Source organism: Phacochoerus africanus, chromosome 4 (assembly GCF_016906955.1).
Source record: "Phacochoerus africanus isolate WHEZ1 chromosome 4, ROS_Pafr_v1, whole genome shotgun sequence".
Lineage (NCBI taxonomy): Eukaryota > Metazoa > Chordata > Mammalia > Artiodactyla > Suidae > Phacochoerus > Phacochoerus africanus.
Window position 1 is genome coordinate 58,201,268 of NC_062547.1, and position 26,945 is coordinate 58,228,212.

Sequence of the window (26,945 nt, forward strand, 5' to 3'; positions counted from 1 at the left end):
CAACCTGTGCTCCAAGGACACAGTTGGTTGACCACCACCACCAAGAATGGCAGGACTGTGCACCAGCCACTGCCTCTTCCTACCCTCTATCAAAGGGACAATGGCTAGCACATGCTGAGGAAAGAGGCAACAGGCATCTATATAAAAATAGCCCTTGCACCAAAAATATTAAACAAAAAGAAGCTACACAGTGATGCTCCCACATATAAACAGGTACCCAAGAAGACAGTAGAAAACTGTTTCTCCTAAACTTACAAAATAAGAGAAATGTAAGTAAAATGAAGAAGCAGAGGAACCACTCCCAGTTATAAGAATAAGAGAACTGTCCTGAAATGACAAAAAAAGAAACAGACCAGTTTAATAGACACTGACTTCAAAAAGGAGATAATGAAAATATGTAAGGAATTTAGAAAGGCCATTGATTGAAATGCAGAGTACTGTAAAAGAGAACTAGAAACTATAAAGAGGAATCAAGAAAATCAGAAACTCCAAAAGACAAAAAAAAAAAAAAAAAAAAGGAGTTCCCGTCGTGGCGCAGTGGTTAATGAATCCGACTAGGAACCATGAGGTGGCGGGTTCAGTCCCTGCCCTTGCTCAGTGGGTTAACGATCCGGTGTTGCTGTGAACTGTGGTGTAGGTTGCAGACGCGGCTCGGATCCCGCGTTGCTATGGCTCTGGCGTAGGCCGGTGGCTACAGCTCCGATTCAACCCCTAGCCTGGGAACCTCCATATGCCGCTGGAGCGGCCCAAGAAATACCAACAACAACAACAAAGACAAAAGACAAAAAAAAAAAAAAAGAAAATCAGAAAACTCATTTGCTGAGACAAAAGCTGAGCTAAGGCAACAAACAGAAGAATGAATAATTCAGAGGAACATATAACTGAGTTGGGAGATAGACTAATAGAAATCACCCAATCAGGACAGCAGACAGAAAGTCAAATGGAAAAAAAAAAATGAAAGCAAGATAATAGTCCTAAAATAAAATACAAAGTGTGCAAATCTATGCATAATAGGGGTTCCAGAGTGGGGAGAAAGAGAAGAGGGATTGAAAGAGTATTTGAAGAAATTATGGCTGAAAAATTGCCAAACCTAAAGACGGAAAGTGATAGTCAGGTACAGGAAACACAGAGGGCCTGAAAAAGTTAACCCCAAACAGAAACCCCATAAAACTATCAGGTGATTTCTCTACAGAAACATGACATGTTAGAAGGGAGTGGCAAGATATATTTAAAATTCTGAAAGTGAAAAATGTGCAACCTAGAATATTCTATCCAGCGAAGATTATCAAGTAAAATAGAAGGAGAGATAAAGAATTTACCAGATAATCAAGAATACAGCAATATGAAACCGACCATAAAGGATATATTAAAAGCTTTTCTCTAAATAAAAGAAGTAAGAATCTATAGGAAAGAGAAAAGCAGAGTTGGAATGTAAATCACTTAAATAAACCAATAAACATATTTTTTAAAGAAAAAAATTAAAAAGCCTCTGTGAAAACCATGATTACCACAATGAACAGCAAAAAGAGGAACATTAAGATGTAAAAGAGGACATCAATATAAAAAATGTGGGTGAGGAGAGTAAAAAAAAAATGTAGATTTTTTTTTCCTAGAATGTGTTTGAGCCTATAAAACTAAGGCAAGCAGATGTAAGAAGGGATTAATGTACTTGAAAAACAGGGTAACCACAGACCAAAAACATATAGAAGATTCACAGAAAGCACAATGAAGAGAACATAAGTATAATAAGAAAGAAAATCATGAAACCACAAAAGAAAAAACAAAAAGAAAAAGAAAGGGACAAAGACAAAATAGTAAAATCAACAGGAAAACAAGATGTAAAAAGATAATAATACATATCTATAAATGATTATCTTAAAAGTAAATGAACTAAAAGTTCCAATCAAAAAACACAAACTGGGAGTTCCACTGTTATGCAGTGGGTTAAGAATCCAACTGTAGTGGCTCATTTAGCTGTGGAAACACAGGTTCAATCCCCAGCCTAGCATAGTGTGTTAAAAGATCTGGCATTGCCACAGCTTCAATGTAGGTCACATCTACAGTTCAGATTCAATTCCTGCCCCAGGAATTTCTACATGCCACGGGTGCAGCCCTTAAAAAAAAGACACAGACTGGCAGAATGGATTTTGAATATAATAGCCTGCAATACACTGCCTACAAGAGACCTACTTTAAGGTAAGGGACAAACACAGATTGAAAATTAGAGAATAGAAAAAGATTTTTCATGCAATGGAAATGACAACAAAGCAGTGATTGCAATACTCATGTCAGACAAAACAGACTGAAAAAAAGGCCATAAAAAAAGATAAAGGACACTATACAACGATAAAAGGATCAATACAAAAAGAGAATTTTGTACTTGTCAACATGTATGCACCAAATATAGGAGTACCCAAATCCATATATAACAGATATAACAGACATAAAGGAGAAATAGACAGGAAAACAATAGTAGGAGACTTCAGCATCCCATCAATGTACAGATCTTCTAGACAGAAAATCAAGAAGGTAACAGATGTTAAATGATACAATAGAACAGTTCACCTTAATTGATATTTTCAGGATATTACATCCAAAATAATCAACATATACATTCTTTTCAAGTGCACATTGAACATTCTCTAGGATTGATCAAAAATCAAATAGGGGAGTTCCCATTGTGGCTCAGTGGTTAACAAATCCGACTAAGAACCATGAGGTTGTGGGTTCAATCCCTGGCCTTGCTCAATGGGTTAAGGATCCAGCATTGCCATGAGCTGTGGTGTAGGTCACAGACATGGCTCGGATCCCGTGTTGCTGTGGATGTGACATAGGCCAGTGGCTTCAGCTCCAATTAGACCCCTAGCCTGGGAACTTCCATATGCTGCAGATGTGGCCCTAGAAAAGACAAAAAAACAAAAGAAAAAATCAATTAGGGCAAAAAGAAGACTCAACAAATTTAAGAGGATATAAATTATCATTATCTCAAGCATCTTTTCTGTCTAAAATGGCAACCACAAAAAAAATGAAAGGAGAAAAAATTGATTACATGGAGATTAAACAACATGCTACTAAAAAAATCAATGGGTCAAAAACGAAATCAAAGAGGAAATTTAAAAATACCTTGAGACAGTTGACAATGAAAACACAACCATACAAAATCTACAGGATGCCACAAAAGCAGTTCACAGAGGTAAGTTCATAGCAATACAGGCCTTCCTCAAAAAAAACAAGAAAAATCCCAAATGAACAATCTGACCTACCACATAAAAGAATTAGTAAGAGAAGAACAAACAAAACCTAAAGTCAGCAAAAGGAAGGAAAACATAAAGATCAGAGTGGAAATAAATAAAATAGATTAAACAATAGAAATGGCCTAGTAATTAAGGATTTGGTGTTGTTACAGCCATGGCTCACATTCAATCCCAGGCCCAGGAAGTTCCACATGCCTTGAGCTCAACAAAAAAAAAAAAAAAAAGAAAAAAATTAATAAAACCAAGAGCTGGTTCTTTGAAAGGGTAAATAAGATTGATAAACCTTTAGCCAGACATAGCAAGAAGAAAAGATAGGGAACTCAAATAAAATAAGTAATGAAAAAAGAGACATAGCAAAAAGCGTTGCAGAAATACAAAAAAAAACTGTAATGGAAAACTATGAACAACTATATATCAACAAACTTGACAACATAGAAGAAATGGACAAGTTTCTAGAAACATATAGCCCACCAAAATTGAAAGAAGAAATAGCTAACTTATACCAATCACACAAAGTGAAATAAAATCTCTAATTTTAAAACTCCATACAAACAAAAGTCTGAGGCCAGATGGTTTCACAGGTGAATTCTACACAACATGTAAAGAAGTTATACCAATCCTTCTCAAACTCTTCCAAAAAATTGAAGAGGAGGGAACAGTCCCAATAACATTCTATGAAGCCACTATCACCCTGATAGAAAACAAAAGACTCCACTAAAAAAGAAAACTACAGGCCAATATCTTTGATTAAAAAATGCAAATGTTCTCAACAAAATTTTAGTGAACTGAATCCCACAACACATAAAAAATATCATACAACACAACCAAGTGGGATTCACCCCACATTCGCAAGGACAGTTCAACATAGGCAAATTAATCAATGTAATACATCACATTAACAAAAGAAAAAGCAAAAGCCACATGATCATCTCAATAGATTCAGGAAAAGCATTTGACAAAATTCAACACATATTCATGACAAAAATGCTTACCAAACGGGTATAGAAAAAATATATCTCAACATAATGAAAGCTACCAGACAAACCCACAGCCAATATAATACTAAATAGTGAAAAGATGAAAGCCTCCCCACTAAATCCAGAACAAGACAAGGACACCCACTCTGACTTCTTCTATTCAGTATAGAATTGGAATTCCTAGCCACAGCAATCAGACAAAAAAGAAATAAAAGTATTCAAAGGGAAGAGGTAAAATTATCTGCATATGCAGACAAAAAGATGCTATATGTAGAAAACCCTAAAGACTTCAAACAAAAATTACCAGAACAGATAAATGAGTTCAACAAAGTGGCAGGACACAAGATTAACATACAGAAATCAGTCACATTTCTTTACAATAACAAGAAAATATCAGAAAGGAAATGTAAAAAGATAATTCCTTGTAAAGTCACAGCTTCAAAAATAAAATACTTAGGAATAAACCGGACCAAGAAGGTGAAAGAAAGACTAATACACTGAGAACTATAAACGTTAATAAAGGTAACTGAAGATAATTTAAAGAAATGGAAAGATATTCCATGCTTTTTTTATTATTCAATGAATTTATCACATCTGTAGTTGTATAATGATCATCACAATCCAATTTCACAGGATTTTCATCCCACAGCCCGAGCACATCCCCCCAACCCCCAAACTGTCTACTCCAGAGACCATAAGTTTTTCAATGTCTATGAGTCAGCATCTGTTCATGCAAAGAAGTTCAGTCTGTCCTTTTTTCAGATTCCACATGTCAGTGAAAGCATTTGATGTTGGTGTTCATTGTATGGCTGACTTCACTTTGCATTATAGTTTCTAGGTGCATCCATGTTGCAAAAAATGCTGGTATTTCGTTCCTTTTAATGGCTGAGTAATATTCCATTGTGCATATGTACCACATCTTCTGGATTCACTCCTCTGTCGATGGACATTTAGGTTGTTTCCATGTCTTGGCTATTGCAAACAGTGCTGCAATGAACATGGGAGTACGTGTGTCTTTGCGAGTCGTGGTTTTCTCTGGGTAGGTGCCCAGGAGTGGGACTGCTGGATCAAATGGGAGTTCTATGTTTACTTTTCTGAGGCATCTCCATACTGTTTTCCACAGTGGTTGCACCAATTTACAATCCCACCAACAGTGTACTAGGGTTCCTTTCTCTCCACACCCTCTCCAGCACTTATTGTTTGTAGACTTTTGGATGCTGGCCATTCTGGCTGGTGTAAGGTGGTACCTCATAGTGGTTTTGATTTGCATTTCTCTAATAATGAGTAATATTGAACATCTTTTCATGTGTTTTTTGGCCATCTGTATGTCTTCTTTGGAGAACTGTCTGTTTAGAACTTCTGCCCATTTTTTGATGGGGTTGTTTGTTTTTTTGGTATTGAGCGGTAGGAGGTGTTTATAAATTTTGGAGATGAATCCCTTGTCAGTTGATTCATTTGCAAAGATTTTTCTCCCATTCTGTGGGTTGTCTTCTTGTTTTGTTTAGGGCTTCCTTTGCTGTGCAGAAGTGTTTAAATTTGATTAGGTCCCATTTGTTTATTTTTGTTTTTATTGTCAATACTTTTAAGAGGTGGATCTGAGAAGATGTTGCTGTCATTTATGTCAGAGAGTGAATTGGAATAATTAATGCTATTAAAATGGCCATATGATGAATTTCTTTTCAGAACAGATACTGACTCACAGACTTTGAACAACTCATGGTTTCTAATTGAGACAGCTTGAGGGGGTAGGGCGATGAACTGAGGGTTTGGGATGAAAATGCTGTAAAATTTTGTTGTGATGATTGTTGTATGCCTATAAATGTAATAAAATTCATTAAGTATTTAAAAAAGAAAAAAGAAAATAAATAAATTACTCCAAACAGCTTAAAAAATAAAAAAAAAATTAAATGTCCATACTACCCAAAGCAATCTACAGATTTAATGTGATCCCTATCCAATTACCCATGACATTTTTCACAGAACTAGAAAAAAAATCCAAAAATTTATATTGGACCATAAAAGACCCAGAATTGCCAAAGAAATCCTGAGGGGGGTAAAAAAAAAACAAGAGGATAACTCACCCAGATTTCAGACAATACTACAAAGTTGCAGTAAGCAAAACAGCATGGTATTGGCACAAAAATAGACATATAGATCAATGGAACAGAATAGAGAGCCAAAAATAAACCCAGATGCCTAAATCAATTAATCTTCAACAAAGGAGGCAAGAACATAAAATGGGAAAAAGATAGTCTCTTCAACAAGTGGAACTAGGAAAGTTGGACAGCTGCATGTAAATCAATGAAATTAGAACCCACCCTCCCACAATGAACAAAAATAAACTCAAAAAGGCATAAAGACTTAAACATAAGATAAGGAATCAGGAGTTCCCATCATGACTCAGTGGTTAGCGAATCCGACTAACAACCATGAGGTTGTGGGTTCGATCCCTGGCCTTGCTCAGTGGGTTAAGGATCCAGAATTGCCATGAGCTGTGGTGTAGGTCACAGATGTGGCTCAGATCCCACGTTGCTGTGGCTCTGGCGTGATCCGGCGGCTACAGCTCCAATTAGACCCCTAGCCTGGGAACCTCCATATGCTGCACAACTGGCCCAAGAAATGGCAAAAAAACAAAAAAAATTAAAATAAGATAAGGAATCATAAAACTCAGAACAAGGCAAAACATTCTCTTATATAAACCATAAAAATGTTTCTTAGGTCAGTCTCCCAAGGCCATAGAAATAAAATAAATAAATAAATCAATGGGATCAAATCAAACTTACAAGTTTTGGCACAGCAAAAGAAACCATAAAAAAATGAAAAGACAATCTACAGAATGGGAGAAAATTGTTGCAAACAATGCAACTGACAAGGGCTTAATCTCCAAAATATACAAACAACTCATACAACTAAACAATAAAAAACCAAAAAACCCAATTGAAAAATGAGCAGAGACCTAAATATACATTTCTCCAAAGATGCATACAGATGGCCAATGGGCACATGAAAAAATACTAATCACTAATTAATTATTAAAGAACTGTACATCAAAACTACAAGAAGGTACAACCTCACACCAGTCCGAATGACTGTCATTAATAAGTCTACAAAAAACAAATACTGGAGAGGGTATGGAGAAAAGGGAACCCCCCCTACACCGTTGGTGGGGACATAAATTGATACAACCACTATGGAAAACAGTATAGATATTCCTCATAAAACTAAGGATAGAGTTACCATATGAGCCAGCAATCTCACTCCTGGGCATATATCCAGTCAAAACCATAATTCAGAAAGATATATACAGTCATATGATCATTGCAGCACTATTTACAATATTCAAGACATGGAAGCAACTTGAATGCTTCAACAACAGAAGAATGGATAAAGAAGATGTTGAGGATTCGGGTTCAATCCCTGGCCCACTCAGGGTTAAGGATATGGCATTGCCATGAACTATGGTGTAGGTCACATATGCAGCTCAGATCTTGCATTACCATGGCTGTGGTGTAGGCCATCAGCTACAACTCCAATTCAATCCCTATGCTGGGAATTTCCACATGCTGTGGAAGTTGCAGGAAAACAAGAAGAAGAAGAAGATGTGGTGCATATATCAACAGAATATTACTCAGCCCTTAAAAAAATAAGGGAGTAATGCCACTCATGGCAATGTAGATGCAACCAGAGATCATCATACTAAGTGAAGCAAATCAGAAAGAGAAAGACAAACGCCATGTTGTATCTAAAACATGACACAAATGAACCTATCTACAAATCAGAAACATACTCACACACATAGAGAACAAATTCAAGATTCCCAAGGGGGAGGACATTGGGGGAGAGATGAAGTGGGAGGTTAGGGTTAGCAGATATATACATGAAGGGATAAACAAGATCCTACTGCATAGCCCAAAGAACTACATTCAATGTCCTATGATAAACTGTAATGGAAAAGAATATTTTTTAAAGAGTGTGCATATAACTGAATCACTTTTCTGCACAGCTGAAATTAACACAACATTATAACTAAAATATAACTTTTAAAAAGACAGAAACAAATGGAAAGATATCCCTTGTTCACGTATTAGAAAAATTAATGTCTTCAAAAGGTTCATACTACCCACAGATGTCTATAGATTCAATGAAATCCTTATCAAGACTTCAATGGAATTTTTTACATGAGTAGAAAAAACACTGATAAAATTTATGTGAAACCACAAAATATCCATAATAGCCAAAGTAATCCTGAGATAGAAGAACAAATCCAGAGGCATCGCATCTCCCAATTTAAAAGTATATTGTAAAGTATACAATCAAAACAGTATGGGAAGAAAAAGAGTTCCCGTCATGGCTCAGTGGTTAATGAATCCAACTAGGAACCATAAGTTTGTAGGTTTGATCCCTGGCCTCATTCAGTGGGTTAAGGAACTCTCATTGCCGTGAGCTGTGGTATAGGTCGCAGACGTGGCTTGGATCTGGCATTGCTGTGTCTGTGGCATAGGCTGGCAGCTTCAGCTCTGATTAGACCCCTAGGCTTGGAACATCCATATGTTGTGTGTGCAGCCCTGGAAAAGACATAAAAAAAAGTATGGCAGTGGCATAAAAATATGCAAAAGTCTAGTGGAACAGGTTCAAGGGCCTAGAAATTAACCCATAATATGCAGTCAATAGATATTTGACAAAGAAGCCAAGAATACTCAATGGATAAAACAATCTCTTCAATAAGTGGTGCTGGGTAAATTAGATATTCATGTGAAAAGGAATGAAACTAGATCCCTATCATACACCTCTCACAAAAGTCAACTTGAAATGTATCAAAGACTTAAAAGTAAGACCTGAAACTATAAAACCCTTGAACAAAAATATAGGAAACAAACCTCCTTACCATGGGTCTTAGTAATGATTTTTTTTAACATGACACCTAAAGCATTAGCAACAAAATTAAAAATAAACAAATGGGACTACATAAAACTAAAAAGTTTCTGCATAACCAAAGAAATAATCACCAGAATGAGAGAAAATATTTGCAAATAATCTACCTGATAAGAGGTTAATATCCAACATGCATAAAGAACTCAGACAACTCAATAATAGCAATAATGATAATAATTCAATTTTAAAATGGGCAAAGAGGAGTTTCCTGGTGGCCTAGTGCTTAAGGATTTGGTATTTTCACTGCTGTGGCTTGAGTTTGATCCTTGTCCCAAACAACTTCTACATGCCATGGCACAGCAAAAAAAAAAGGCAAAGAACCTAAATAGATATATTTCCAAAGATATTCAAATAGCCAACAGGTACATGAAAAAAATGTTCAATGTGATTATTCATCAGGGAAATGCAAATTAAAACTACAATGAGATATTACCTCATGCCTGTTAAAATGGCCATCATCAAAAAGATAAGGGATAACAAATGTTGGGGGGAACATGGAGAAAGGAAACCCTGTGCACTGTTTATGGGATTGTAAATTGGTACAGCCACTACATAAAGCAGTATGGAGTATTCTCAGCAACTTGAAAATAGAACTACCATATGATCCAGCAATCTTACCTCTGGGTATATATCTAAAGGAAATGAAATCACTAACTCTAAGGAAATTAAATCAATATCTCAAAGAGATATGTGCACTTCTACATTCATTGCAGCATTATTTATAAACAGAGAAACAACCTAAGTGTCCATCAATAAATGAATGGATTAAGAAGATGAAGATGTGAGATTGACATATAATATAGGTATAGATATCTACAACAGAATACTATTCAGTCATAAAATCCTGCAATTTGCAACAACATAAATGGACCTGGTGGCCATTATGCTAAGTGAAGTGAGTCAGACTGAGAAAGACAAATAATATATGATCTCATTTACATGTGGAATCTAAAACACAAACTAAAACAAAACAAATTCATAGGAAAAGGGATCAGATTTGTGATTACCAGAGGCAAAGGGTAAGGGGGTGGGGAGGATGGAATTGGATAAAGGTGGTCAAAGGCACAAACTTCCTGGTACTTAACATACATAAATTCTGGGGATATAATACACACCACGATGACTATAGTTAACACTGCTACATGATATATTTGAAAGTTGCTAAGAGAGTAAATTCCAAAACATTTTTTGTAACTAGATTAGGTGATAGATATTAACTGTAATAATTTTGCAATAGACATGTGTCAAGTCACTATGCTGTAAAACTTAAGCTTATACAGTGCTATATGCCAATTATATATACAAAAAGTTGAAAGAAAAAATAAAGATCGGAGTTCCCGTCGTGGCGCAGTGGTTAACGAATCTGACTAGGAACCATGAGGTGGCGGGTTCGGTCCCTGCCCTTGCTCAGTGGGTTAATGATCCGGCGTTGCCATGAGCTGTGGTGTAGGTTGCAGACGCGGCTCGCATCCCGCGTTGCTGTGGCTCTGGCGTAGGCCAGTGGCTACAGCTCCGATTGGACCCCTAGCCTGGGAACCTCCATATGCCGCGGGTGCGGCCCAAAGAAATAGCAAAAAGACAAAAAAAATAAAAAATAAAAAAATAGAGATCAATGTCTGTTGTTTAAGCTGCTCCTTTTATGGTACTTTGCTAGCCCTGAAAACTAACACGCAGAGTGTATTAAGATGAGTAGGTAGATGGACAGATAGATAAATGGATGAATGCTCATGGGTAACAAAATGTCTGGAAGTTCGCTCATCAGCCTGTTGAAAATGGTTCTCTCAGAAGCGAACTGAAAAGGAGCTTTCACTTATCACTTCATGTATCTGTATTATTTAATATTTACACACTAAATGTATTACTTTTATAATAAAAACTCACAAGTAGGACTTCTAGTTTCCATGCAGGCAGGTAGAAAGCTTAAAAGTCGCCATCCTATCAGAACAAGTTAAAAGCTGTACAAACTGGAGTTCCCACTGTGGTGCAATTGGATCTACAATGTCTCTGCAGTGGCAGGGATGCAGGTTGGATCCCTGGCCCAGCACAGTGGGTTAAGAATTCGGTGTTGTCACAGCTGTGGCATAGGTTGCAACCCCAGCTTGGATTTGATCCCTGGTTTATGCTGTGGGGCAGCCAAAAAAAAAAAAAAGCTGTACAATAAAGACATATCAACAATTCTTCTTAAACCCACACGAGAAGTGTGGTCAAAGCACAATCTGTTGCCCCCCAAGCTGGGAAGACACAGAGGCAAATACAAAGAATCACAACTGCCTGGGTCAGAAACCCATGAACTTAAACCTCCATGAGAATCAGTGCCCAGGTAGGAAAATCTGAACTATAATTGAATAATAGCTAAAGGATAGTTGTGGATAAGTCTGAGAGATAAAAACACCAGTGGACTGTCACAGGGGGATCCCATACATTCGTGAATTTTATCTTCAGGAGCTCAACTACGTCCTCACACTAAATATCAGAAAAATACCTCTCTGGTTCCAGCTGGGGGAGGAGTAAAGGAACTATTCATACCTCAGAGATACTGTGAGTTCATTTCCACACCATAAAGCAAATATTGCAATAAAGTCACACAATATTTTTGGTTTTCCAGTCCATGTAAAAGTTGTGTTTACACTGAACTGTAGCCTATTAAGTGTGCAATAGCATTATGTCTATTAAAAAAATTAAGTGCATACTTTAATTAAAAATACTTTATTGTTAAAAATTCTAACTATTGGAGTTCCCGTCGTGGCGCAGTGGTTAACGAATCCGACTAGGAACCATGAGGTGGCGGGTTCGGTCCCTGCCCTTGCTCAGTGGGTTAACGATCCGGCATTGCCGTGAGCTGTGGTATAGGTTGCAGATGCGGCTCGGATCCCGCGTTGCTGTGGCTCTGGCATAGGCCGGTGGCTACAACTCCGATTAGACCCCTAGCCTGGGAACCTCCATATGCCGTGGGAGCAGCCCAAGAAATAGCAACAACAACAACAAAAAAAAAGACAAAAGACAAAAAAAAATTCTAACTATTATCTAAGCCTTCAATGAGTCATAATCTTTTCAAGTGGAGGGTCTTGACTCAGAGTTGATGGCTGCTAACTAATCAAGATGGTGGTTGCTAAGGATTAGAGTGGCTGTGGCAATTTCTTGAAATAAGATAGCAATGAAGTTTGCCACATCAATTGACTCTTCCTTTCACTTGAACTGAGAGGAACTGCTGGATAATTAATCAATAGTGTTGTATCTCAGGAAGCAGGAAAGCCCATTGAGAGGGAGAGACACTGGAACAGCTGGTCTGTGGAGCAGTAATAACACGCACAACATTTTTCAATTAACTCGCTGTTTTACATGGGCATTTCCTGTGGTGCCCCAAAACAATTACAACAGAAACATCAAAATATGCTGACTATGGATCACCATAACAAATATCAATAATAATTTAAAAATCTGAAATATCAAAATGAGATAGACAAAAAGTAAGCAAATGCTGTTGGAAAATTATGTGAATAGACTTGCTAAATATAGGGTTGCCACAAACTTTCAATTTGTAAAAAAACAATGCAGTATCCGTGAATCACAATATAGCAAATATCAATAAGTTGATGTATGCCTATATACCATAGCACTCTGTCCTTTTCAATAACACTTGTACTCAAGAGAAAATAGTTACCCAAAGCCTAACATGCTGGGCATATAACTGATCTAAAGGAAGATAAATAACTCCAGCCCACTCTAGCCATCCCGTTCTGCTAATAAGGGGGAAAAAAAGACTCAGAAACAGCTGAAGAGCACTGGGAAATCAGAGCCCAGGGGTATGAACTCGATAAAAGAGTAAAACCTAATCATAGGATTATAGAGTGCTTCCCCTCTCTTCATAATTCATTACCACATTACTAAAGTTCTATTTACAGTAGTTCCCTTTACCCAGTACATCATGTCCAGCCACCAAGAAAATGCTACAAGACATTTTAAAAGGCAAAAAATAGAATTTGAAGAGACAGAGGAAACATCAGAACCAGAGTCAGATATGGCAGGAATGTGAAATTATCAGACTAGAAATTTAAAACAATTATGATTAAAACACTAAGAGATCTAATGGTCTAAGTAGATAGCATGGGAGAACAGATGGGCAATAGAAGAAGACAGATGAAAATTTCAAGAAGAAACCATAAAGAAACACTAGAGATTTTTAAAAAACTTTAAGAGAAAAGAATGCCTTTGATGGGATTGTTAATAGATGAACATAGCTGAGAGAAGAATCTCTGAGCTTGAAGATATCTCAATAGAAACCTCAAAAATTGAAAAGCAAATAGAAAAAACCAGACTATCCAAGAACTGTGGAATAACTATAAAAATTTGTATAAGTGTAACACACATATAATGGGAATAGCAGAAGGAGAAGAAAACAGAAGAATTACAAGAAACAAGTAGGACCAAGCATTCCCCACAAGTTAATATCTGACACCAAACCACAGATACAGGAAGCTCAGAGAACATCAAGCAAGATAAATACCAAAAAAAAAGGGAAAAAAAACCTACAGGTAGGCATATCATTTTCAGAACACAGAAAATTAAAGGTAAAGGAAAAATCCTGAAAGAAGCCAGGCAGATTTATCTGTATAGGAGCAAAGATGAGAATTACAACTGATTTATCCTCAGAAACCATGTAAACAAAAAGACAATAGAATGAAATATTTAGTGTTTAGAGAAAAAAACAAAAAACTAAAATTCTGTACCTTGTGAAATTAGCCATCAAAAATGAAAGAAAAATAAAGACTTTCTCAGACAAACAATTGCTGTTTGAGAAAGGGAATTTGTTGCCAATAGACGACTTTGCAAGAAAATAAATTTTTTAAAGTTCTTTAGAGAGAAGGAAAATAATATATATTAGATGTGCATAAAGAAAAGAAGAAAATCAAGGAAGGAACAAGTAAATGTAAAATAAAATCTTATTTTTATTTTTCTTGTGATCAAATAAATAATGTGATGTTCAAAATAACAGAAACAATGTATTCAATTATTTATATTTATGTGTTTCTATATGCTTGTGTATAAGTGAGATGAATAACAGCAAATATACAAGGGACAGAAAGTGGAATTAGGATTACTTTGTTAATGATAGGTATTATTGCAGTTTAAGGTTATTTGAAAATAAACTTAGATTAGTTGTAAATACATATTGCAAACCCTGGAGCAACCTCTAAGAAAGGTTTTTTTAAAAGTATAATGGATATGCTAAAAGAAGAGACAAAATGGAATTATACAAAGGGCCCAATTAAAGTCACAAAAAGCAGAAAAAAAGATGAAGCTGAAAACAAAATCAAGAGTTTTCTGTGCTGCAGTAGGTTAAGGATCTGGTGGTGTTGCAATTGTAGTGTAGGTTGCAACTGCACTGCTCAGATTCAATCCCTGGCCTAGGAATTTCCATATGTCATGGCTACAGCTAAAGGAAAAACAAATAATAAGATCAAAGAACTAAAGCAACAAAGGGAAAACAAGAATGAATATGAAATACCAGTCCATCGTGTTTGGGCTTTATCACGCTGTCCAGGTGGAATAAACCTTGCTTAAAATTATGATTTTCATAAATAGCCTACAGTACTTTGTTTGTATTTATTTAATCAGCCTTCTACTAGTATATAAAAGACCTAGTTCATTAGGTATGTGCAAACCAGACACCCTGACCAAAGCAGAATCTCTTTTTATTCTGTCAACCACACTGAGATGTAGGGCATTAAAGAGGTTTTTCTTTTTCTGTCTGTTTGTTTTGTTTTTTTTAATTTATGATAGAATTACATACAATAAAATGCATATATTTTAAGTGAAAAAAAAGAAATACCAGTCCATAAGTCAATAATTAATTTGATTATCAATGGTCTAAATGAACCAATTAAAAGGCAGATATTGGAGAGTGAACAAAAAATGAGACCCAACTGTATGTTGTCTATAAGAAACCCACTTTAAATATAATATGGCCTAGCAGATAAGGATTTGGCATTGTACCTGCTATGGCTTGGGCGCAGGTCCAGTCCCTGACTTGGGAACTTCCACATAACACAGGCATGGACAAAAAAAATAAATAAATAATAAATAAATAAGTAGTAGACGTCTATTAATTTTTTAAAAAATCAAAATATGTGAGGCAAAATCTTACAGAACTGCAAGGAGAAAAAATTATATAAATCTACATGGTTGGATACTTCAACATCCCTCTATCAGAAATAAACAGACCCAGCAGGCAAAAAATAAGGACATATTTGTATTCAACAACATAATCAATGAGCTGAATACAACTGACATATATGGACTACTTCATTCAAAAACAGAGGAATACACATTTCTCTCAGGCTCGCATGTAACTTTCACCAAGATAGACCACATTCTGGGTCATAAAATATACCTTAATAAGTTAAAAAAAATCACACTGCAACTGAATGAAACTAGACATAACTAATAAGGAGATAGATTGAAAATTCCAAAATATGTGGAGACTAAACAACACACTTCTAAATAAAATATAGGTCAAAGAGTAAATATCAAAAAATTAAAATATTTTAAAACTAAATGAAAACAAAACACAACATAAAATTTGTAGGATGTCCAAAAAATCAAATACCTGGGAATACATCTGACCAAGGAGGTAAAGGACTTATATGCCAAAAACTATAAAACTTTAATCAAGGAAATTAAAGAAGATGTAAAGAAATGGAAAGATATTCCATGATCCTGGGTTGGAAAAATTAATGTTGTAAAAATGGGTATACTACCCAAAGAAATCTACAGATTCAATGCAATCCCCATCAAATTACCCATGACATTTTTCACAGAACTAGAACAAACAATCCAAAAATTTATATGGAACCACAAAAGACCCGGAATTGCCAAAGCATTTCTGAGGAACAGAAGCAGGAGGCATAACTCTCCCAGACTTCAGGCAATATTACAAAGCCATAGTCATAAAGACAGTGTGGTACTGGTACTGAAAAAGACATGTAGACCACTGGAACAGAATAGAGAACCCAGAAATAAACACAGACACCTATGGTCAATTAGTCTTTGACAATGGAGGCAAGAGCATAATATGGGAAAAAGGATGCCTATTCAAGCATTGCTGGGAAACCTGGACACCTGCATGCAAAGCAATGAAACTAGAACACACCCTCACACCATGCACAAAAATGAACTCAAAATGGCTGAAAGACATAAATATAAGAAAAGACACCATCAAACTCCTGTAAGAGAACATAGGCAAAATATTCTATGGCATCAACTTTATGAATATTTTCTCAGGTCAGTCTACCAAAGCAACAGAAATAAGAGCAAAAATAAACCAGTGGGACCTAATCAAACTGACAAGCTTTTGCACAGCATAGAAAACCAAAAAAAAAAAAATACAATTTACAGAATGGGAGAAAATTGTTTCAAATTATGCAATAGACAAGGGCTTAATCTCTGGAATACATGAGCAATTTATACAACTCAACAGCAAAAAATCCAAAGCCCAATGGAAAAATGGGCAAAAGAACTGAGTAGATATTTCTCCAGGGAAAATATACAGATGGCCAACAAGCAAATGAAAAAATGTTCAACATCCCTGATTATTAAAGAAATGCAAATCAAAACTACCATGAGATAACACCTTACACCAGTCAGAACGGCCATCATTAATGAGTCCACAAATAACGAATGCTGGAGTGGGTGTAGAGAAAAGGGAACCCCCCTGCACTGCTGGTGGGAATGTAAGCTGGTACAACCACTATGGAGAACAGGATGGAGGTACCTTAGAAAACTATACATAGAACTACCATATGACCCAGCAATCCCATTCTGGGGCATATATCTGGACAAAACTCTCCTTAAAAAGACACATGCACCCCCATGTTCATTGCAGCTCTATTCTCAATAGCCAGGACATGGAAACAACCCAAATGTCCATTAACAGATGATTGGATTAGGAAGATGTATATATACACAATGGAATACTACTCAGCCATAAAAAATAATGAAATAAGGCCATTTGCAGCAACATGGATGGAACTAGAGATTCTCATCCTGAGTAAAGTAAGTCAGAAAGAGAAAGACAAATACCATATGATATCACTTACATCTGGAATCTGATATAAGGCACAAATGAACCTTTCCACAGACAAGAAAATCATGGACTTGCAGAAGAGACTTGTGGTTGCCAAGAGGGAGGGGAAAGGAGTCAGGTGGTTGGGGAGGGGAGCTTGGGGTTAATAGATACAAACTATTGCCTTTGGAATGGATTAGCAATGAGATCCTGCTATATAGCACTGGAAATTATGTCTAGTCACTTATTATGGAGCATGATAATGTGCAAAAATAGTATGTGTACATGTATGTGTAACTAAGTCACCATGATGTACAGTAGAAAAAAAAATTGTATTGGGGAAATAGCTATTTAAAAATTTCGGGGGATGCAGCAAAAGCAGTTCTTAGAGGGAAAGCATATATTAGGAAAGAATAAAGGTCTAACATTAATCATCTAAGCTTCCACCTTAGCAAACTAGAAAATGAAGACCAAGTTAAATTTAAAATAAACAGAAGAAAAGAAGTAATAAAAATTAGAGCAAACATCAATGAGATTGAAAACAGTAAATTCTTATCAGAAAATCAATGAATCCAAAGCTAATTTACTGAAAAGATTAATAAAATTGATAAACCTCTAGGGAGGCGAACAAGAGAGAGCAAAAGGATACAAATTACTAATATCTGAAAAGAAAGAAGGGAGATCTTTACAGTTTCAGAGAATATTAAAAGAATAATAAAGGAATCTTATAAACAATTCTATGCTCACAAATTTTATAACCTAGAAGAAATGAACCAATCCTTGAAGGACAAAATCTGCCAAAACTCAAACAAGAAGAAATAGACAATCTGAAGAGAATTTTATCTATTAAAGAAATTGAATCAATATATTTAAAAAAGCACTAGACACAGATGGTTTCACTGGAGAATTCTAACAAATATTTAAGGAAGAAATTTTACCAACTCTCTATAGTTTCTTCCAGAAAAGAGAAGCAGAGGAAACACTTACTTCCAAACTCATTCTTTTCCAAATTCATTACCCTAATATCAAAACTAAAAATATGATAAGAAAATTACAAATATCTCTTATAAAGGGAGGAGCAAAAATTCTCAACCAAATATTACCAAATTCAATCCAACAATGTAAAGTTATACACCATGATCAGATAGAATTTACCCAGGTATGTAAGACTGAATCAACATTTGAAAATCAATTAATGTAACCCATCACAGCAACAAAATATAGGAAAAAACTGCAGGATAATATCAATAGATACAGAAAAAGCATTTGACAAAATCTAACACCCATTAATGATAAAAGTACTCAACACATTGTTGAGGGGACCTCCCCTTACTTGTTAAAAAAAATCCAAGAGTTCCCATTATGGTTCAGTGGTAATGTACCTGACCAGTATTCATGAGGATGCAAGTTCAATCCCTGCCCTCATTTAGTGGATTAAAGATTCATTATTGCCATGAGCTACAGTGTAGGTCATAGACACGGCTCTGATCTGGTGTTGTGGTGGCTATGGTGTTGGCCAGCAGCTGAATCCAATTCAACCCCTGGCCTGGGAACCTCTATATGCCATGGATGCAGCCCTTAAAAAGGCAAAAGAAATCTACAAAAAACCTACTGCTAACAACATACTTAAAGGTAAGGAACGTTGTTTCCTTACTAATATTAGGCTAGAGACAAGAATATCTCCTCTCACAGAGACCAGTTGGGTTCTGGGACCTGAAATTCTTTACTACAGTGCTTGCACCTGGACAAAGTTCCCTCCACAGCAAAATACAAAGAAACCATAAGGGACTGAAAATAACTGCATGCATATGCAGTTGGAGCAAATTATAAAAAACAATATACAGTTTGAGTGAGAAGGCTTTCAGTTTTTCCCCACTGAGTATTATATTTGCTGTGGGTTTACCATAAATGGCTTTGATTATATTCGGGAACGTTCCCTCTATACCCACTTTGGCTAGGGTCTTGATCATGAATGGATGTTGGACTTTGTCAAATGCTTTTTCTGTGTCTATTGAGATGATCATATGATTTTTGACTTTTTTTTGTTAATGTGGTGTATGATGTTGATTGATTTGCGTATGTCGAACCATCCTTGTGAACCTGGGATGAACCCTACCTGGTCATGGTATATAATTTTTTTGATATGTTGTTGGATTCGGTTGGCTAAGATTTTGTTGAGAATTTTTTCACCTGTATTCATCAGTGATATTGGGCGATAGTTTTCTTTTTTGGTGGTATCTCTGTCTGGTTTTGGAATGAGGGTGATGGTGGCATCATAGAATGTCTTTGGGAGTATTCCTTCTTCTTCAACCTTTTGAAAGAGTTTCAGGAGGGTGGGCACAAATTCCTCTTTATATGTTTGATAGAATTCTCCTGTGAAGCCATCTGGTCCTGGACTTTTATTTGTAGGGAGTGTTTTTATGACATCTTCAATTTCATTTCTAGTGATCGGTCTGTTCAGTTGGTCTGTTTCTTCTTGATTCAGTTTTGGCAGGCTGTAAGATTCTAGAAAATTGTTCATCTATACATAGAACTTCCATATGACCCCACAATCCCACTCTTGGGCATCTATCTGGACAAAAGGCTCCTTAAAAGAGACACATGCACCCTCATGTTCATTGCAGCACTATTCACAATAGCCAGGACATGGAAACAACCCAAATGGACAGATGATTGGATTCGGAAGAAGTGGTATATATACACAATGGGATACTACTCAGCCATCAAAAAGAATGACATACTGCCATTTGCAGCAACATGGATGGAACTAGAGAATCTCATACTGAGTGAAATGAGCCAGAAAGACAAAGACAAATACCATATGATATCACTTATAACTGGAATCTAATATCCAGCACAAATGAACATCTCCTCAGAAAAGAAAATCATGGACTTGGAGAAAAGACCTGTGGCTGCCTGATGGGAGAGGGAGGGAGTGGGAGGGATCAGGAGCTTGGGGTTATCAGACACAACTTAGAATAGATTTGCAAGGAGATCCTGCTGAGTAGCATCGAGAACTTTGTCTAGATACTCATGTTGCAACAGAACAAAGGGTGGGGGAAAAAAATGTAATGTATACATGTAGGATAACTTGATCCCCTTGCTGTACAGTGGGAAAATAAAATAAAATAAAATAAAAAATACAAAAAGATCAAAACCCAACTGCCACTTCTTAGGTATCTGGACCAAAATCAGGGCACTGCGCATGAACCCTGAACACGGAACCACCAAGTGGGTGGGGAGACCACATAATACACCCATTTCCTCATCTCATATAAGAAACCAGCTCATCCCCCATCAGGGAGCAAGCAAGGGAAACTATTCCTTGTTTTTGCTCACTCCTGCTGCAGCAGGAGCCGCAGTAAAGCTTTGTCTGAATTTCTCATCTAGCTTCTTATCGATTTCTATTGATTAAGGATGCCAAGAATTCTGGTAACATCACCAATCCATTTCTTCATAGTGGAAGTCCTAGCCAATGAAGTAAGATGACAAAAGAAAAAATAATAAAAGGTATAAAGATTGGAAAGAAAAAAAATTAAGTTGTGTTGACAGATGACATGATTTTCTATTAGAAAATCTGAAAGAACTGACTAAAAACTCCTAGAGTGAAAAAGCAATTACAGCAGAGTGCAGGATACAATGTGAATATGCAAAAAAAAATCCATCACTTTCCTATGTACTAGCAATGAACAAGTAAAATTTGAAATAATACATTATTTATATTGTACCTGAAAAATGAAATATATATATATAAACCTAACAAAATATGCATAAGATCTACATAATGAAAATTATAGAAGTTTGATCAAAGAAATCAGAAAACTACATACATGGACAGGTATTTCCTGTTTGTGGATAGAAAGAACTGATGCTGTCAAGATGTCAGATTCAATGCAGTCCCAATAAAATCCCCAGCTCCCAGCAAGTTTTTTGTGTGGATATTGACATAATGACTAGACACCCACATACAAAAAAAAAATGAATCCAGTTATCTTATTCCCTTCACAAAAAATAATTCAAAAAATGAACCCCAAACAGACATCAATGTAAAATGCAAAAATATAAAACTCCTAAAAAGATAACATAGAAGAAAAAATAGAGGACTTTGGATTTGGCAATGACTTTTTAGATATAGCACTAAATTCATGATCTAGGAAAGAAAAAATTGATAAGTTGGACTTTATTAAAATTAAAATTTTCTGGAGTTCCTGTATGGCTCAATGGGCTTAATATCTGGCATTGTCACTGAAGTGGCTTAGATCATTGCTGTGGCATGGGTTCGATCCCTGGCCCAGGAATTTCCACATGCTGCAGATGACGACAACACAAAACAAAACAAAAAAACAATAAAATTAAAATATTCTTCTCTGGGAAAGACACTGTCAAGAGAATAAAGACAAGTCCTACTGGTAGAAAATATTGCAAAAGACATATCTGATAAAGGACTGTCATCCAAAACCCTTAAAAGCCAACAGTATGAAAACAAGTAACCCTGGGAGTTCCTTGGTAGCCTAGTGGTTAGGACTCAGCACCTTCACCACTGCAACCTGAGTTCAATCCTTGGTCTGGGAACTGAGATCCTACATCAAGCCACTGAATGGCACCACCAGAAAAAGAAAGCAAACCATCCAGTTAAAAAATGGGCAAAATACATTAACAATTTACCAAAGATATACAGACGGTAAATAAACTTAAGAAAAGATGCTCTGCTCATATGCTATCAGTGAAATGCAAATTAAAACAATAATGAGGAGTTCCCTTGCAGCACAGTGGTTTAAGGATACTGCATTGCCACTGCAGTGGCTGGAGTCACTACTATGGCACAAGTTCCATCCCTGCCCCCCACGAATTTCCACATACTGGAGACTTGGGGAAAAAAAACAACAATGAGCTCCACCACACATGTATCAGAGTGATCAAACTCTGGTACAGTGAAAACACCAAGTTCTGGCAAGGGTATGGAACAACAGGAACTCTTAGTCATTAGTGATGAGAATGCATACTGGCATAGCCACTTTGGAAGACAGCTTTGCAGTTTCTTATAAAACTAAACATTCTGCTAACATATACTCCAACAATATCACATCTTGGTATTTACCCAAAAGAGCTGAAAATTTGTGTCCACACAAAAGCCTACACACAGATGTTTATGGATGATTTATTCATAATTATCAAAACTTGGAAGAAATATTATTCAGTCATAGAAGATAAAGTAATATTATTTGCAGCAACATGGATGGACCTAGAGATTATCATATTATCTGATGTTGGTCAAACAGTGAAAAACAAACATCATATGATATCACTTATATGTGGAATCTAAAAAAAGGATAGAGGATGGCAAAGGAGAAAGACATGACACTCACCTTCTCCCACAAACACATTTAAAAAAATGTACAATGATTCATACAGAACACCTACTGAACTCTGGCAGATGACCTTAAACCTCAAAAAATGGCAAGAATCCCTGCACATAACTAGGTAGAACAAAAGTGGTTAAAAAAGAGAGAGAGAGAGAAGAGAGAAAAAGGGAATCAGGAAAGCAACAGCATTCCTAAGAGGGAGCTGTGAAAGAGGAAAGGAATGCACACCCTAGAAAGCCACCTAACTGATGCAGAAATCAGCTGACAAAACCTAAGAGAAAACTGCAGAAGCTGGACTTGGTGGGAAAAGCAGAGAGAGAGCTGCACAAACCATCAGTACCTCTGCCCCAGATAACACACCTGAGAAATTCAAATGGGGGCTGGGCCCTGAGACTCAGGCTCTGGAGGTCAGTTCCAGGGAGAGGACCAGGGTAGCCTGTGTGGATACAGCCTGATAGGCTTTTGATCAGTGTGCCACAGGCTGGGAGATGGAGCACCGGAGCTGAGGGAATGCAGGTGAAGGCCTGTGCCCACCGGAAAAGAAGGAGTCATTGTTGGGGAAGGCAAGATGAGGAGGTGTAGACCACCATAGGAATATCTTCCTCTGTGCACACACAGACTCTTAGTGGCAGGGCACTTCTTATGCAGGCTAAAGGCAGTAGGGCACCTCTTAGGAGGGCTAAGGGCGGCAGGGAAGACTCTTGCATAGGATACAGGTGGTGGGGCTAACAACCACAGCCATCTTAGAATCCAGAGGTGGGAATGGCCCATGACTACTAGGGGTCCTAGAAAAGACACCTTCAATGGCCCTTGTCAACTCAGGGATTGGCACAGAGAAGGGCACTGCAACTGAGCACAACCTATTATTGTTCTTACTCCCCGGGGAACACACACACACTGCTGGTGCCACTGCCAAACACTCTCGGTGCCACCTACATCTACCTTAGAGTCACTGCCACTTCCAAGGAGCAGCCTGTGCCACATTCCTGCATTTCCTTCCTACTGCCAAGGGCCCAGCAACAGGCTCTACTAGCCCTGCCCATTGCCTCCATCTCCCTGGAAGGATGCACAGGCCACACACCAGCATGAGGGTAAAAACATGCACATGCTGAAGGAAGAGACAGCAAGCATCCAAACCAAAAGCATCCCTCACACCAAAAATAAAGAGTAAGCCCTCACAAAATACCCAGGGGTGCTCTTGCATATAAATTGCCCTCCAAGACAACAGTACTTTGTTTCCTTGAACTCACAAAATAAGAAAAATATGTGCAAAATGAAGAAGCTCAAGAACGATTCCCATTTAAAAGAACAGATTTCCCCTGAAGGAGCAAATAATGAAACAGACATCTGCAGTCTAATAGACACCCAGTTGAAAAAGGAGAGAGTGAAAATACTGAAGGAATTAAGAGCAAATATGAAGGAATTAAGATATGAACAGTAATGTAGATTACTTTAGAAAGGAAATACAAAATATAAGTGAGAGCCAAGAAAAATTAGAAAATTTATTTTCAGAAATGCAAGCTCAGTTGAAGGCACATAGAGCAGAATGAATAATTCAGAGGAACAAATAAGTGACTTGGGAGATAGAATGATGGAAATCACCAAATCAGGACAATAACAGAAAACCAAATGAAAAAACATGAAAGCAATATAAGTGATCTACGGAATAACATAAAACAAGCCATTATATGCATAATAGAGATTCCATAAGGGGAAGAAGAAAAAGAAAAGGGGATTGAAAATATATTTAAGAGAGTTCCCAACATGGTTCAGTGGTAAAGAACCTGATGAATATCCATGAGGATGTTTTTTCAATCCCAGGCCTCGCTCAGTGGGTGAAGGATCTGGAGTTGCCATGAGGTGTGGTGTAGGTTAGAGAAGTGGCTCGGGTCTTGCATTCCTGTGGCTGTGGCTTGGGCCAGTGGCTACAGCTCTGATTTGACCCCTGGCCTGGGAACTTCCATGTGGCATGGATGCAGCCCTAAAACATATATGTGTGTGTGTCTGTGTTTATGAAGAAATTATGGTTGAAAAATGTCCAAATCCAGAGGAAACAGTTTTCAAGTACAGAGGGCCCCCAAACAACTTGAAGTCAAGCAGGCACACACCAAGACATAATGTAATAAAAATGGCAAAAGTTAAAGACAGGATTCTAAAGGCAGCAAGAAAAAACCAAAGAGTTAATTACAAGGGGACACCCATGAGGCTATCAGCTGATTTCTCTACAGAAACACTAATGTCAGAAGAGAGTGGCAAAATATATTCCAAGTCCTAAAAGGGAAAAAATCACAGCCTATAATACTGTACCCAGCAAAAATATCAATTAAAATAGAAAAAGAAATAAGGTATTTCTCCAACAAACAAAAACAAAAATAATACAGCAATACTAAATCCATTCTAAAGAAATACTGAAAGGTCTCTAAATAGGAAAAAAGTAAGAAAAATGGGATGGAGGAAATCACAATTGGAAAGTAATCACTTAAATAAGCAAGTATATTGATCTAAAGGGTAAAAAAAAAACCTACTGTAAAAGCAACAATAAAGACAAGGAACAACAAAAGGGAAAACAGGACATCAAAATCATAAAATATGGGGAATGAGAGTAAGAAAATTTTGACATTTTTTTTAGAATGTGTTTAAGTCTGTATGACCATCAAGCTGATTTAGGAAGGGGCTAACATAATTGAAAATAGGGCAACCACTAATCAAAACCAAACAATACATTCACAAAAACTAAAAGAAAAGGACACAAGCATAAAATAAAGGAATTCATCCAAGTAAACAATGAAAGTAACAAAGAAGAAACAGAATCAACTGGAAAACAAGGTTTAAAATGTCAATAAATACATATTTATCCATAATTACATTAAATATCAATGCACTAAATGCTCCAATCAAAAGACATAGGACAGCAGACAGGATAAAAAAATACAAGACCCTACAATATGCTGTTTACAGGAGACCCACCTTAGGGCAAACAGCACACACAGATTGAAACTGAGGGGATGGAAAAAGATATTTTATGAAAATTGAAAAGACAGGAAATCAGGAGTTGGAATACTCATATCAGACAAAATAGACTTTAAAATTAAGGCCATAAAGAAAGACAAGGAAGAACACTATTTAAAGATAAATGGATCAATTCAAGAAGTTGATATTACATTTGTCAATACATATGCCCCTAACAGAGGTGCACCCAAATACATACAACAAATACCAACATATATAAAAAAGAAATTGAGGTTAATAAAATTATAATAGGAGAATTTAACACCAAACTCAAATCAATGGCCAGATCCTCTAGACAGGAAAATCAATAGGCAGAAATCCTAAATGACATAATAAAAACCTAGACTTGATATTTTCAGGATAGTACATCCAAAAAAATCAGAGTATCATTCTTTTCAACTGCACATGGAACATTCTGAAGGACTGACCACATACTGGAGCACAAAACTAACTTTGACAAATTTAACGGTATAGAAATTATTTCAAGCATCTTCTGTGATCACAATGGCATGAAACTAGAAATCAACCACAGGAAAAGAAATGAGAAAAAACTTACTGCCTGGATATAAAACAACATGCTATTTTAAAAAATGGATCAATGAGGAAATCAAAAGGGAAATTAAAAAATACATCAAAACAAATGATAATGAAAACACAACCAGTCAAAAGTTACAGGATGCCAAAAAGCAGTTCTTGGAAGTTTATAGTGATACAGGCCTTCCTCAGAAAAGAAAAAAAATCTCAAATCAACAACTGAACATACCACCTAAAAGAATTAGAAAAAGAAAGTCAGCATAAGGAAGGTAAACATAAAGATCAAAGGGAAAATCAATGAAATAGATATTCAGAAAACAATAGAAAAAACCAACAAAATTAAGAGCTGGTTCTCTGAAAGATTGAACAAAATTGACAAACCTCCCGCCAGACTCACCAAGAAGAGGAGAGAAAGAAGTCAAATAAACAAAATAAGCAATGAAAAAGGACAAATCTCAATGGATACTGCAGAAATAAAAAAACCATAAAAGAATACTATGAACAATTATATGCCAAGAAATTTGACAAACTAGAAGAAATGGGAAACTTTCTAGAGACATACAGCCTGCCAAAACTGAATCAAGAAGAAATCGATCAATTGAACAGACTGATCACTAGAAATGAAATTGAATATGTAATAAAAACACTCCCTACAAACAAAAGTCCAGGACCAGATGGCTGCTCTGGAAAATTCTACCAAACATACAAAGAAGAATTATACCCACACTTTCAAACTGTTTCAAAAGGTTGAAGAAGAAGGAATGATCCAAAAAACATTCTATGAAGCCACCATCACCCAAGTACTAAAACCAGA

At 36.5% G+C, this 26,945-nt stretch overlaps 1 protein-coding gene and 1 pseudogene across 3 annotated transcripts in view; one reads left to right on the forward strand and one right to left on the reverse strand.

The window, feature by feature from the left end:
- Positions 1-26,945, reverse strand: part of NLRP3 (NLR family pyrin domain containing 3) — an 83,804-nt gene that overhangs the window by 19,483 nt on the left and 37,376 nt on the right. The window lies entirely within an intron of this gene.
- LOC125123881 (heterogeneous nuclear ribonucleoprotein A3-like) overlaps positions 1-26,945 on the forward strand; it is a 34,298-nt pseudogene that overhangs the window by 406 nt on the left and 6,947 nt on the right.